The following is a 13,252-nucleotide window of genomic DNA, read 5'->3' as shown; positions in this document are numbered from 1 at the left end:
GTGCCCATCATTTCCAAGTGTTTCTAAAATATCAAGGATGAATCTTGGCTTTAAGCAAATACATGGAGAGGATGTTTCCACTTGTAGGAAAATCTAGGAGCAAAGAACACAATCTCAGGCTAAAGGGACGATCCTTTAAAACAGAAATGAGGAGGAATTTCTTCAGCCAGAGGTGGTGAATCTGTGGAACTCATTATTGTGGAGGACAAATCACTTGAGTGTCTTTAAGACAAAGATAGATAGGTTCTTGATTAATAAGGGGATCAGGGGTTACGGGGAGAAGGCAGGAGAATGAGGATGAGAAAAATAACAGCCATGATTAAATGGCGGAGCAGACCCGATGGGCCAAGTGGTCTTGTACATAGGGATTGTTTCTTGTGATTTTTGCCAACTCACTCCTAGGCTTTCTCATAGATATAGGCCGCGATTCTCCCAAAGGGAGACAAAGTGCCGTCGCCGGAGTGAAACCCGGAGTGTTTCACTCCGGCGTCGGAGGCCGCTCCTCGTCCCCTATTCTCCCACCCCCAGGGGGCTAGGAGCGGCGGCACGTCAATCTCGCGCCTTGATGCTTGTGTTAAAGCGGCGCTGCCTGAATGACGCGGCCGGCGGTGCCTAAATGACGTCACCCGCGCATGCGCAGGTTGGCCGGTGCCGTCTTCCCCTCTGCTGCCCTGCAAGACATGGAGGATTGATCTTGCGGAGTGGCAGAGGGAAAAGAGTGCGTCTTTCAGAGACGCCGGGCCAACGATCGGTGGGCACTGACCGCGGGCCGCACCCCCCTGGTGCTCTATTCTCCCTCTGCCCTCCCACAGGCCCCACACGCAGCGGTCGCGCGCTGTTCACAGCGGCAGAGACCAGGTGTGGTTGGCGCCGGCGTGAATCGTTCAGATTCGGCAGGCCGCTCGGCCCATTCGGGCCGAAGAATCGGCACCCGATCGGAGCGGCGATTCTCCGAGCGGCCTGTCGCAAAATGCAACACACCGTTTTGGGGGGGTGGGAGAATCGCGTGCGGGTGTCAGGGCGGTGTGGCGTGATTCACCTGGCACTCCCACGATTCTCCCGCCCGGCGTGGGGGTTGGAGAATCGCGCCCATAGTAAATGCACCACACGGTGCATCTATTATCTGCCTGACCCGTACTTAATAATTTGCACGAACACCACTGGTTTGGCCCACAAAGACTTGCATTTATTTATTCTATAGTACATTATTCACTTATTTTTACAATTACTTTGCTTGCATTGTTGCGTTGTATTCATGGGCCACTACTGGTACGATACCACAGTATAATCCATATTTAGCAACTACATTTATTCCATTTTTGGATCCAAACCCAAAGGAGTTGGTTCCCATGATCCTTAAGTACAAGTGCAATAAACAGCTTTTTCCATCAATTATTTCCAGTTGAAAGGTAACCTGAAAACAGAACTAGGTGCAACCACAAGCAGTGATGTGCACAGGGTTTGAGAATTTGAAGGATCATGATATAGAAGATGAGATTTCACAGTACCTGCCAGCATATTCATGAGCAGGTGAGTACCTAGTCTAGTGGGTGAAATGGGAAATCTCATCTGTAAATAATTTTTTCCTGAATTTAGAAAACCCTTTCAAATAGTATTAATGGAATACAGATGTTAGTTTTTAGAGTTGCATAATATCAGATTCCTGACTGTAGTTTTCGTTTTATACCTCGGTGGGTATATTTGACTAAATATAGTCTCAATCTGTGTAATTGAAACTGGCAGATTTGAGTTGGCAATCTTCAAGGACATAGTGTTCCTTCAACTACCCTCTGGGTACGTGCCTTAACTAGATAGAATGAAGTAGCAGATTTAAAATGGGAGGCATGCAAGAAGGTTGTTACTGCTGCATGCATCTATTGGACATTTTCATCCTTAATACATGCTTCATTTTTTAACAAATTATTGTGGAGTTTAGTATTTAAAAAAACATCTGGTTCGACATGTTAGAAAATCACTCCTGCACTAAGGTGCCAGTTTTGTTGCAGATGTAACATACGAACTGAACTGCTGACTGTCTAGATTCCTGCAAGATTTAACCATTGAGGTTGTCCAGACCAGTAAATGGCTGTATTTGTTTTTAGAAACACTGAGCTAAAGAGATTTTATTTATCCCAACTCTTAATTTTTTGCTTTCTCCCTTCCTTCTCTCCCATGCCACCAAGGAACAAGGTCACTAGATTGAGCATATGATAGAAAACATATGGGGATGTTGCATAGAACCTACAGCACGGAGGGCCATTTGGGCTGTTGGTTTATACTCCACACTACTCCCCCCCTTCCGCACTAATTTTCCTATTCCCAACCTGTTCCCCATGTTCTTTTGTTCCTTTCTCTGTCATGCATGCATCAAGCCTCCCCTTAAATACAGCAATGCTATATGGCAGCAAGTCATTTTCTATTTAAAGAGTTCCTCCTTTTAAAAAAAAAAAAAAAAAAAAAATTTTTCTCAGTGGCTGTTCTATATATATATAAAATAATTTTAAAACAATTGGATGTTTCCCCACATCTACCCAATTAACACCTTTACAAAGACCTCACTTGGGTCTCATCTTTGTTTTTGTTCCAGAGCCCAGCCTGCTCAGTCATTTGTTCTTTATCTGCAACGTTTCAATTCTGGTAACATCTATCTAAATCTCTTCCGTATATCTACAGTGTTTTGCTTTCTGTTTTGGAGAATAGACACCTGAACTGTACAACATTCTCTAAATGTGGTATTACCGAACTGAAAGTGACTAAGATAATTTGACTTTTATGGTGTGTGATTTCTTTCTTGGAAATTGTTCAGTGTCCATTTCTGTATCTTCATTTTTGCTGGCATATCCATGGGCGGGGAAGTAGTTTGATTGTTTTGATTCGCAGTTTGATTTTCTCGTCCGGGATGTTATTGGGCAGTTGTAAAATGGGAGGGCTCTAAAATGGGGAAGATTTGTTCAAAAATATGCTCGAGTAGAGTGGAAAGCACAATTAACCAAAAAATGATTTGGAAGATAAATTGCTGGGTTTTGAGGAGGAAGCTTTTTTTTTTTACCTTCATGGATGTGTGTATTGTTTTGATGGTATGACTCCAATGAGTTTTCTCCAAAACCCCATTATTGGCTGATGGTCCAGGTATCAGTGCTGAGAATCTAGGCACCAGCTGCATCTCAAACAGGAAAACATTGCACAGTTGACAGAAGAAATCAGAGAGCCAGAGCTGTCAATCAAGCAATGATTATTTACATAAGATAACATTATTTCAAGTGCTTCCAGTTTCTGCTTTTGATAGCTAAAAGGCCTGATGATTGACAATCGGCTGAAGTGAAAGCAACTTTTATAAATGACTGGCTTTTAAAAAACTTTTTTTTAACATGGGCACCATTGTCACTATAGTTTGTTTATTCTATATAGAGTGCAAGTACCATAGATCTCGAGGAGGATATGAGGGGCCTGGGGGATGGGTGAAGGGTCATAGCTTGCCATGAAGGCTGGGTACAGGTCATGAAGTGGAATGGATGGAACAGGAGGAGTGGGTGAGGTAGGGGGCGGGCTGGAGGGCCATACTGTTATTATAACTGGGGCAAACTTCCAAAACACTGAGGTAGGCTTAACAGCATGCTTCTGTATCCGACAGCCACTATGGATGACACAACCTATTCTGGGAGAGGCTGGACTTTGCAGGCAATTTACCTGAAGTGGGTGTGCCAAGCCAGGCTACCCAACTTAAAAAACATTTTTTTGATTTGATTAATCATCACATGTACTGAAGTACAGTGAAAAGTATTTTTCAGCGGCCAAGGGAACGTACACGGTACGTACATAGTAGACAAAAAGAATAATCAACAGAGAACATTGACAAATGGTACATCGACAAACAGCAATCGGTTAGTGCGGAACAAGGGGTCAAACAAAGAACATTGTTAGTAATTATATAAGAAGAGGAAAATAGTTTTAGTAGGTCACACGTTGATAGGAAATAAAAGAAAAGGGACTGGGGGAGAGAGCTCACAAAGAGTCTCCATGTTCCGGCACCACCTTGAATTATCTCGAGGATGAAAATACAGCCCCTGGTGCCGACCAGAAATCAGGTATTTTCTGTAGACATTTTTTGGTTTCTTGCTCTCTGACTCACAGGCTTCAGCAATCAAGTGCATGTACGTAGATAAATGATTAATCAAACCATTGAACACGACGCTCGTGGCTTCCTTCAGGCTTCAGTGATGCCAGGAGGTTAGGCTGTCTAGAGCTAACTCTGGGCATTCGAGCGGGTGCAGAAAAGATTTCCATTAATAGTTCTATAGATATGACAGACTTCAATTGTGTGGATAGATTTGAGAAGTTTGTGCTCTTGTCCTTGAGAAGAGAAGCTTTGAGAGGAAATTGTGAAAGTTGCTCAAAGTTATGTGGATCCAAACCTGAGTAGTTGGAGGAAAAACTGTTTCTGGAGGTGGAATGACTGAGGACACCAATTTTAAGGTGAATAACAAAAGAACGAAAGACGATATGAGAAACCTTTTTTGTGCTGTGAGTGTATAGGATCTAGAATGAGCCGCCTGAGTGTGGTGGAGACTGATTGAATCGTAGCATGGTTATCTGAAGAGAACATTTGAAAGACTATTACTTTAGGGGAAAGGCAGGATGCTGGGACCAGCTGAGTTGTCCTTGCAGGGAACTGGCACAAATACAATGGGCTGAATGGCCTCCTCGCTCTGATGCTTTCATTGAGATCTTAATTGTTGACCCATAACTTTGGGTGGTGTTTTCCTTGCGGACTTCTCAAACCTGCATCAAGTGAGGGTCAGAATCCTGGGAATCTGGAGATCAACTGGAAAATTCCATTCAATGTTTGTTATAATAGCCCCCCCCCCCTCCAAACAGATGTTGCCAGACCTGCTTAGTATGTCTAACATTTTATTTCTAATTTCCATATGAATGTTATTTATTCATTTATAAATTTTTAAAAAAGGAAATCCCACTTCCTTTTGAAGATGCAAGTTTTCTATGGTAAAAATGGTGCATTTGGTGTCTCCAATACTTTTGCATCCTCCTACAGATATTTGGGTATGAACAGATGAGGGAGAACATCTGATCTTAGATCATTCTTCATGATTATCTTCCAGACGTATATCCTAAAGCACTTGCATTTATAATATGAGTTTTGAGAATAAACTGCCAGGCTTGAAACTAATGGTTAGCATAGAAAATCTTGCAATGTAGTATTTCTCTCGCATTGTTAAAGCCCCATACTTCACTCACAAGCAAGACACATGCTCAGTTGCTCACTCACATTGGAGAATAATGTAACCAGTGTGTGATTATGGTGCGGTTAAATACCATTCCATGAGCAATACCAATCCATGAGCAACATCACATGGGATTCACTAATACTTTAAAAATATCAAACTTCTGTGATCCTTAATGAGTAAAACAAATACACTATTCATACACTATTGTGTGAAATTGTAAAACTACTGTTGGCATGCTAAATCAGCAATGTTAGAAAAGAAAATTACAACAGTCAGTGATTTTTTGAATTGAACAATATTTGGTGACAGAACTAAGAATGGTAGCTCTTTGGATCGCTGAGTTGCCCCTTATTATCTACTAAATATGTGGGTGATGCTGATAACGACAATTGGATATCTTTCAAAGGCAGCTCGTACTTGGTTTATGTTAGGTAGCGAACGCTTAACAATGCAAGAGTTGTGATATGACTAGTATCAAAATACAAATGGTACATTTTTAAATAATGTTTTTCAATGTTTTTCAATATTTTTCACTATTTTTAATCTGTCTGCCCAAATCAAAAAAAGTAGCTGAAGAGTTCTGTTTCAGAAATTTGTAAATGATTTAGATAACATTGACCTTTTTAAAAGTGACTCCAAATGTATAGCTAAAATAAGTGCCTTCAATTAAAAACTGGTTTCACTTTATTCCATATGTAGTGAGCACATGCCGAATAAAGTGACGAGTTGGATTTTATGGTACACCCTGGACCCCATTCCCCTGGCTAAAATGTTTGAGTGTGGAGATTTCCTATGGGAAGAATTGCCACCCATGCCATTAAATTGGCCTTTAATAGGCTGGAGTTTCACTGTGACGTCTTGGTATACACAGGTACCACTGACTTCCCTCCTTGCCTCCTGATTCTACTTGGCCCATCTCCACATCTTCTCCTTTGTTTAAGCACCACTCTCGGCGGCACAACCTTTGTCTTCGGCTGGAGCAACCACAAAGCCCTATCCAGCTCAAAGAGGGAGGTGTTCTCCTCCTCCTCTTCCTCCCCCCCCCCCCCCTAACAAATTAGTGAACGTCTCAATTACTCCGTCGACCTCCGATTCTCCAACCCCTCAGGTGGTCCCACGATCCGCGGATACTACCACCGCGACCTTTTCTCAGGTCTCCTACCTTGGCGCTCAGCCCTTTTATTGCTCTCCTCCACCTCCCATTGAGGTGAGCTGGTTGCTGTGCCTCGACACTGCCTCCTCCACTCCCTTCAATACCTTCTTGCTCCCGCACTACCGTCAAAGTCTTTCCAAGAGCCTGCTTTATTGGGGCCACCATATTATCAGCCAACTGTTATGAGCATTCCCAACATCTCCTTCCTATGCTGCTCAAAACGTTGGGAAAGCTGCCACTTGAACTCCACTGCCTTCACTTCAGCCTGTGTGTCGATAATAATGAGTGCAGTCCCACCCAGCGAGATTCCTTCTTTCCTCCCACAGCACTCTGCATCGAACTTGAGCTCTCCGACGGACTAGCCCGTGTTCCATTTTGTCCCGTATTCTTCCATTTGGCTTTAAACATCCTCTAATTACCCCCACCTTCCGAGACCATTCGTAAAAAAATTCCCTCCAAAACTGGGTGAAAAGGGCCAAAGAAAGCTCCAGCATGAGCCACCCAATGTGCTACCTCCACCTATTGTCGCTATGGGATGTTCGGACTCCTTGACATTTGTAGTTTATTTTCACAGTTTACTTGTGCAGTATCTCCCTACCGTACAAGGATGTCTTGGCCATATTCGCGGAGGGGGGGGGGGGGGGGGGGGGGGCAGGGGCATTGTTTTAGCTTTGGAGTAAGTTGTGCATTATGTAGGCTTTGTTTATTGCATAATAACCAATGTCATCTCAGCTGAGTAGATCTTAAACTAGTCTTTTTTCAATTCTTTGACTTTGATCAAATAATACTTTGGTTGCTTCATAGATAATTGAGCAGTGACTTCTAAGGTTAATTGACAACAGTATTGGTGCTTCCTGATAACTTTGGTGGGTAGCAATCATTCTAATGACAAGGAGGTGTGCAGGGGAAATAGCCTGCTAACTTGAGGGAAATAATGATTTCTGAATGGGCCTCTGATGTACCATCAATTGAACGCGAGACGAGTTGCTGTACAAAAGTATGGCTTTAATCAGCTAGATGTTAGCCCTGCGGTCGACTACAGTAAATGGACGATCGCCGGGAGTACTGGATATTTATACGGGCGGGGTTAACTCAGCCTCTCGACCAATCGGGGAGCCGTCACATGACTGGTCTCAACCAATCGGTCGAGAGGCACATGACCGACCAGGGCCAATGGTAAGCCGGAGTTCTGCACAAATGGCAGGCAGCTATGTTAATCATACCACCACAGCCTCCATTGCAGATTTTTGTCAAGTTTATTCCCTTGACCATTAACTCATGATATCAATGTTGTTAATGTTGAAAGGTATAAATTGTCAGCCCAGATTGTCACACGTGGCCAGCCTTTATCTCTGGTGCCTACTGGTGAAACCAAGCCTACCCACTAATCCCCCTCAATAGAATCTCCACTTCAGCTAATAAAGATGAATTAAGTTCCCTCACTAGATCATCACCGTTGCAATTTAACCCCCTCAGTCAAACTTACACTGCAATAGAAAAAATCCTCATGAAGCCCTCATCTCAGCACTAAATTTCTTTCCCCTTGCCATAGTATAAAATCTCCCCAAATAATCCCTGCACCAGTTGTAGTAAATTCCCAGGTACTCCCTCAAAGTTTTCATAAATTTTAAATGTTTCAAAAGTAACCTTGCTATAAAATCCCACCAAAATAATGACCCCTCACCGTGACATTAGACCTCTTTCCCCCGCCCTACTCCCCCCGATGCTGAAAACCAGGCAGGAAACATGTGGGGCGGGATTCTCCCAGTCCTGGGTTGGACCGGAGAATCCCCGCGAATGGGCCAAGCCGCTCTGATGCCGGCATGCAGTTCTCCACAGAGCGGAGAATTGGTGCTGGCGTGGTTGGCACGGCGCCGGTTGCAGGCTGCTCTACACGGCCGGCCCGCCGATTCTCCGGCCCGGATGGGCTGAGCGGCTGTAAGAAAAGAGCCGTGTCCCGCCGGCGCCGTTATAACCTGCTCTGGGCAGGCGGGACCACGGCATGGAGGATCGGGCGGGGGGGGGGCCTTCGATGTGGCCCGGCCCGTGATTGGGGCCCACCAATCGGCGAGCTGGCCTCTATGGCTGGGGCCTCCTTTCCTATGCGCCGGCCCCTGTAGTCCTGCGCCATGTTGCATCGGGGTCGGCGCGTTGAAGGAGGCCATTGCGCGTGTTGGCACGGCACCATTGCGCATGGCCACGATGGCACTAATGCAACTGCGCACGTGCAGATCCCGTGGCGCACAGTTCGCACCGGGATCGGCAGCTGGAACGGCGTAGGGGCCAGAATTAGTACTGGGAATGGCCTGTTCACGCCATTGTAAAATGCGACGGCGTTTACGACCGTGTGGACGCTCTTCCGCGGGATTGGAGTATCCCGCCCCTGGCCTTTTATTAATCAGTGAGGCCTTCCTTGGCCACACAACCTGGAAGTAAAAACTGGAAAATAAGAATACTGGTCTTGCACACCTTCAAAATGGAACACCCATTTGGTCTGGACAGTTTTTTACTAGTTGAGTAGGCCTCCAAGCTGTCCCAATCCTTTGGTACCAGAATAGTAGCTTCCAGGAGTGCTGGAAGGAAACGCCCCACATCCCAATTCCAACAGTGACTCCCAGTGTCAATCTCATCGCCTCTCTGTGACTTCCAGCCAGCCCTGCATTAGGCTTACCACTACGCTAGCACTGGGTTCTTGCTCTCCCACTTGCTGCTCATTGCCTCTCTCGTTCACATTATCACACTCTGCCTGGTAACAGGTGGTGATTGAGTCCCACTCGTGTGAAAGGATTTTTAGAGACTGAAGGAGCTCTGTTTGAATCCTGGACCCTCGGAGGAAGGACCTGCTCTTCTTCTCTCGCATCCCAGAAAGGCTGAGAGTTTCTGTATTTCTGAAACTGAAGGGACCTGAATGAGTCTATAGTGTAAACATTTACAGGCTGAAAACCGAGACCTGAAAGCTTATTTTGAAGGCAGGTCTGCTTAAAGACAACCATGTGAAACAAAGACTCTTTTTACTTTATGATTTTCACCCATCTCTTCCTGTTTGTGTTTATCTATCATGTGCGCGTGTCTGTGTAATATGTGGGGGTATGTCAAAGTGGGAGATTAGATAATAGTTAATTAGTTATATTTGCTGTTATTTTATTATAGTTCTTGTTTGCAATTGTATTTAAATTAAAAAAACTTGGTGACTGTAATTATTGAATAGCCAAGGGCCACAGACTTTGTGCTGGATCCTCTGCAGCCCGATGGCATAATCGTGGGTTGCGCTGGAGTGGAGAATCCAGTTTGACGCCATAGTTGGGCCCGGCATCGGTCCGGCGATTCTCTGGGTACTGAAAATCGGCATCGCCGCAGAATACACCACTTGGCTGGGGGCCCATTGCCAGAGGCCCGCCCAGCAAACCTCCGCTCCCAATCGGCCGAGTTCCCGACAGCGTGGAACTAACCACCTATTGCCGATCGGGATGCTGGCGTGGCAGCTGCAGACTCAGTCCGCGACCGCCCTGGTCAGGGGCAGGCAAATCGGAGACCGGGGGGGGGCCTCGTGGGCGGTCAGCGATTAAATGTGCAGGGTTCGATGCACGGCCGATTGGGCGGGTTATTTTTTTTTGTCTGGCTCCGCGGTCCGTGTCCGCCATGGAGCACGGCCTGGCTACTGGAGGCCACCTCAGTGCGCATGCGCGGACTCCGAACCGGAAGTGCGGGGGCCCGTATCCGCAGCAAATTCTGCAAGATTCACTCCGGGTCCCTGCTGGCCCCCTGAATTTGTTCTACTTTTTGGAAGGAATTTCTTGAGTAAAGCTCCACCGTTTCTACGCCAGCGTGGGAACATAGTCTCATTTTAGAAGAATCCAGCCCTTCAGGTATTTTCCTAAGAATTATTGGTTATTTTAATTGTGCTGTGACTCCAGGTCAATTGGGGCTAGAATTGACCATGCACTAGTCCAGGGTGTCGTAACAGAACTGTCACTTTCGGAGTAAATATCGGGTTACCCTGTTTCCTTGCAATCAATAGATGTGGCTGTCGTGGGTAAAGCCTGCCAAAACACATAACAACTGGTGGGTCAGTTTCATTTGAATGTAGTATATTGAAGTATTATTTATTTAATAGAGTGTAATAATAATGACCTTTTATTGTCACAAGTATGAAGTTACTGTGGAAAAACCCCTAGTCGCAATATTCCAGCGACTGTCGGGGTAAGCTGGTACGGATATTGAACCCGTGCTGCTGGCCTTGTTCTGCATCGCAAAGCAGCTGCCTAGCCCACTGAGCTAAACCAGCCCTTGTATATACATTCTAAAGGTCTTCTTTGTGACTTTTATTTTTGTTGTAATGAATTGAACAGGGATTTATCCTATCCAATGGCATTGCTTAAAGGAAGTGAGTTTGATATGATGCTGCTGATAGTATGGATATGCTTTTGGGAAGGGGATTTTTAGTTCATGAACTAAAACTTGTGGATAAGGTAGGCGCTGCTGAGTAATTGCGATTAATAGTTTTACAGGATTTTTGCATGGTTGGCAATGCGGTAATGAAGACTTGGATGAGAAATGTGATTGGGGCTGATAGCTGAGGAAGGATTTGTAAAGTTAGGATGAGATGTACATTACTATAGGATGAGATGTACATTACTATAGGCTATGTTTGAATTTTGTCTAAAGAATTTTATGTCGATGCCAGTAGAAAATGGGGCCGAGAGGGTGCCAGTACAGCGTTAATAGAAAGGATGCAGTTATGTAATTGGTTTTTGAATGCATTTTTGTCCTTTTTAGTTATCAGAAAACATTGATGGGAAGTTAGTTGAGAACAGAAGCAAGTTTTTAAAGGTGAAAGTAAAGAACAATGGAGTGCATAAAGTGAAATGTAGGAGAGTCAGGATTATGGATAACGCAAGAATAAAAGGAAAATACAGCAGGTAGTAGACGTGATGTTTACTGAATTAGTGAATTGTGTTATGAGCGTTTTATTGAATATGACGTTTTTTCGAATGGGGAATTGGATGTTCCAGTCCGATATGGAATGGTGCTGTTTTACCTGAGCTGGCAAATAAGTGTGTTTAAGTTGTGTGAGGGTAGATTCAGGGGCTTTAATACAGGCAATTTGTTATGCATCTGGTATGGTGCCTTCAGAGGATATCGGTCACTGAGTGGACTGTGGTGCATTTATTCTATATTTCAGTGGGTGAAGCCAGGTGTAGTTCCCAGCAGGGATTTGGGCTTCCAGCAGGGATTTGTGTCAATCACTTGTTTGATGTTTTGCTGAAATATCAGTTTTCACTGGGGATTTGGATGTTTTCCCAGGGGTTTTGAATTTAATTGCAGGTGATAGAGCATGGGTTGTTGTGGCCTTGCCTGTTTGAAGATGTTCAAATTCTGACTGGGGGAGATTGTGGGGGTAACTGAAATCCAGTGAACAACTGGATGTAGTTCTGTATATAGGCTTTTAAAGAAGACAATACATTTTGAATCTACATTCCAGTGAGAAAGAGAGACTTTAAGGAGAGACTTGAAGGTTGTCCCATCTATGGTAAACTAAGGAAGTTAGAAAATTGAAAGAAAAAGCGTCCAAAGATGTGGAAGGTAGGTCAATTGGTTAATGCTAAATTGTTGCTTTGAGGGCAGAGGCGCAGGTCTAGGTAGGGTGCTCTTTCAGTGCAGACTCGATGGACCGAATGTCCTCCTTCTGTAATGTAGAGATTGAGAGACTATGATTTCTTAAGAAGATTAGTTGTAGAAGATTGGACAGAATTTTAAAAACCGCAAGAATTATGAAAAATAATGAGCGAAATTGGAGCATGAGAGAGAGCTAGCTAGAAATTTACAAACAGGTAGTAAGAATTTCTCCAAGTAATTAAAAGGAAAAGAGTAATTCACAGGATCATTACGAATGGGGAGTTAATGAAAAATGAGCAAACAGTTGAAGCATTGAATAGATATTTTGAGTGTGTCTTCACTGTAGAAGATACAAATAACATCTAGAAATATTTGAGAGTCAAGAGGTGAAGGGGAGTAAGGATCTTAATGGAATTACAATCACCATGCAAGATAAGGATATCTAGAAAACCAGAAGTACTAAAGGCTGATAAGCCCCCAGGACATGAAGGACAGCATCCAAGGCCCTTAAAAGAAGTGGCTGCAGAGATGGTAGATCCATTGGTTGTAATTTTTCCCAAATTCCCTAGATTCTGGGAAGGTCCCATCAGATTAGAAAAGTAATTCCTCTATTCAAGAAGGGAGGGAGACAGCAAGCAGGAAACATGAGGGGGAGGCGGGGTGGGAGGGAGAGGGAAGTTAAATCTATTAGCAGAGCACTTAAATCTTAATCAGGCAAAGTCAACATTGTTTTCTGAAAGGGAAGTTGTATTTGATTAATTAATTGGCGAGCTTGAGGACGTAACAAAGCAACGTGGATAAAGGGGAAATCTTTCGACACTTGGGTTTCCAAAAGGCGTTTGAAAAGGTGTTGCATCAAAATTTACTAACAATATAAAAACTGGCAGTGTAGGGGGCAACATTAGCATGGAGAGGATTGCTTACTTTAGTGACCACAGAGTTCTAAGGAGAGGTGTAAAGAAACTGTTTTATTACAAAGTAAACTAGATGCACAGGACTCTTTGGGTCTCAGCCATGACTATATTTGCCCGTGTCTCATCTGAGTCGTATTTTAATCAACTGATGAGGCCCTCTCTGATGAGGCTCACAGGAAGGCTAATTGGCATATCCCCATGGGTCTTGTGGGGGTTACAATACTTGCCTAACAGGAATTGGAAAATAGAGATAAATGGGCAATTTTCAGGTTAGCAAGCTATAACTAGTGGAGTGCCACAGAAAGCAAGGCTGGGGCCTCCACTAT

The 13,252-nt window shown here is 44.2% G+C and overlaps 1 protein-coding gene across 6 annotated transcripts in view; it reads left to right on the top strand.

Moving 5' to 3' along the window:
- The window catches only part of trim66 (tripartite motif containing 66), a 407,144-nt gene that overhangs the window by 200,964 nt on the left and 192,928 nt on the right, over positions 1 to 13,252 (top strand). The window contains exon 1 of one of the 6 annotated variants that reach the window (XM_038808137.1): positions 1,437 to 1,530. The exons of the other annotated variants lie outside the window; for them this stretch is intronic. The gene's annotated coding sequence lies outside the window, so the exon portion shown is untranslated. Of the gene's footprint in view, positions 1 to 1,436; positions 1,531 to 13,252 lie in introns of those variants that run through there. 6 annotated transcript variants of the gene reach the window in all.

This window comes from Scyliorhinus canicula, chromosome 9, assembly GCF_902713615.1.
Source record: "Scyliorhinus canicula chromosome 9, sScyCan1.1, whole genome shotgun sequence".
Taxonomy (NCBI): domain Eukaryota; kingdom Metazoa; phylum Chordata; class Chondrichthyes; order Carcharhiniformes; family Scyliorhinidae; genus Scyliorhinus; species Scyliorhinus canicula.
The sequence above is the reverse complement of the archived record's forward strand: the minus strand, read 5'-3'. Positions and strand labels throughout refer to the sequence as shown.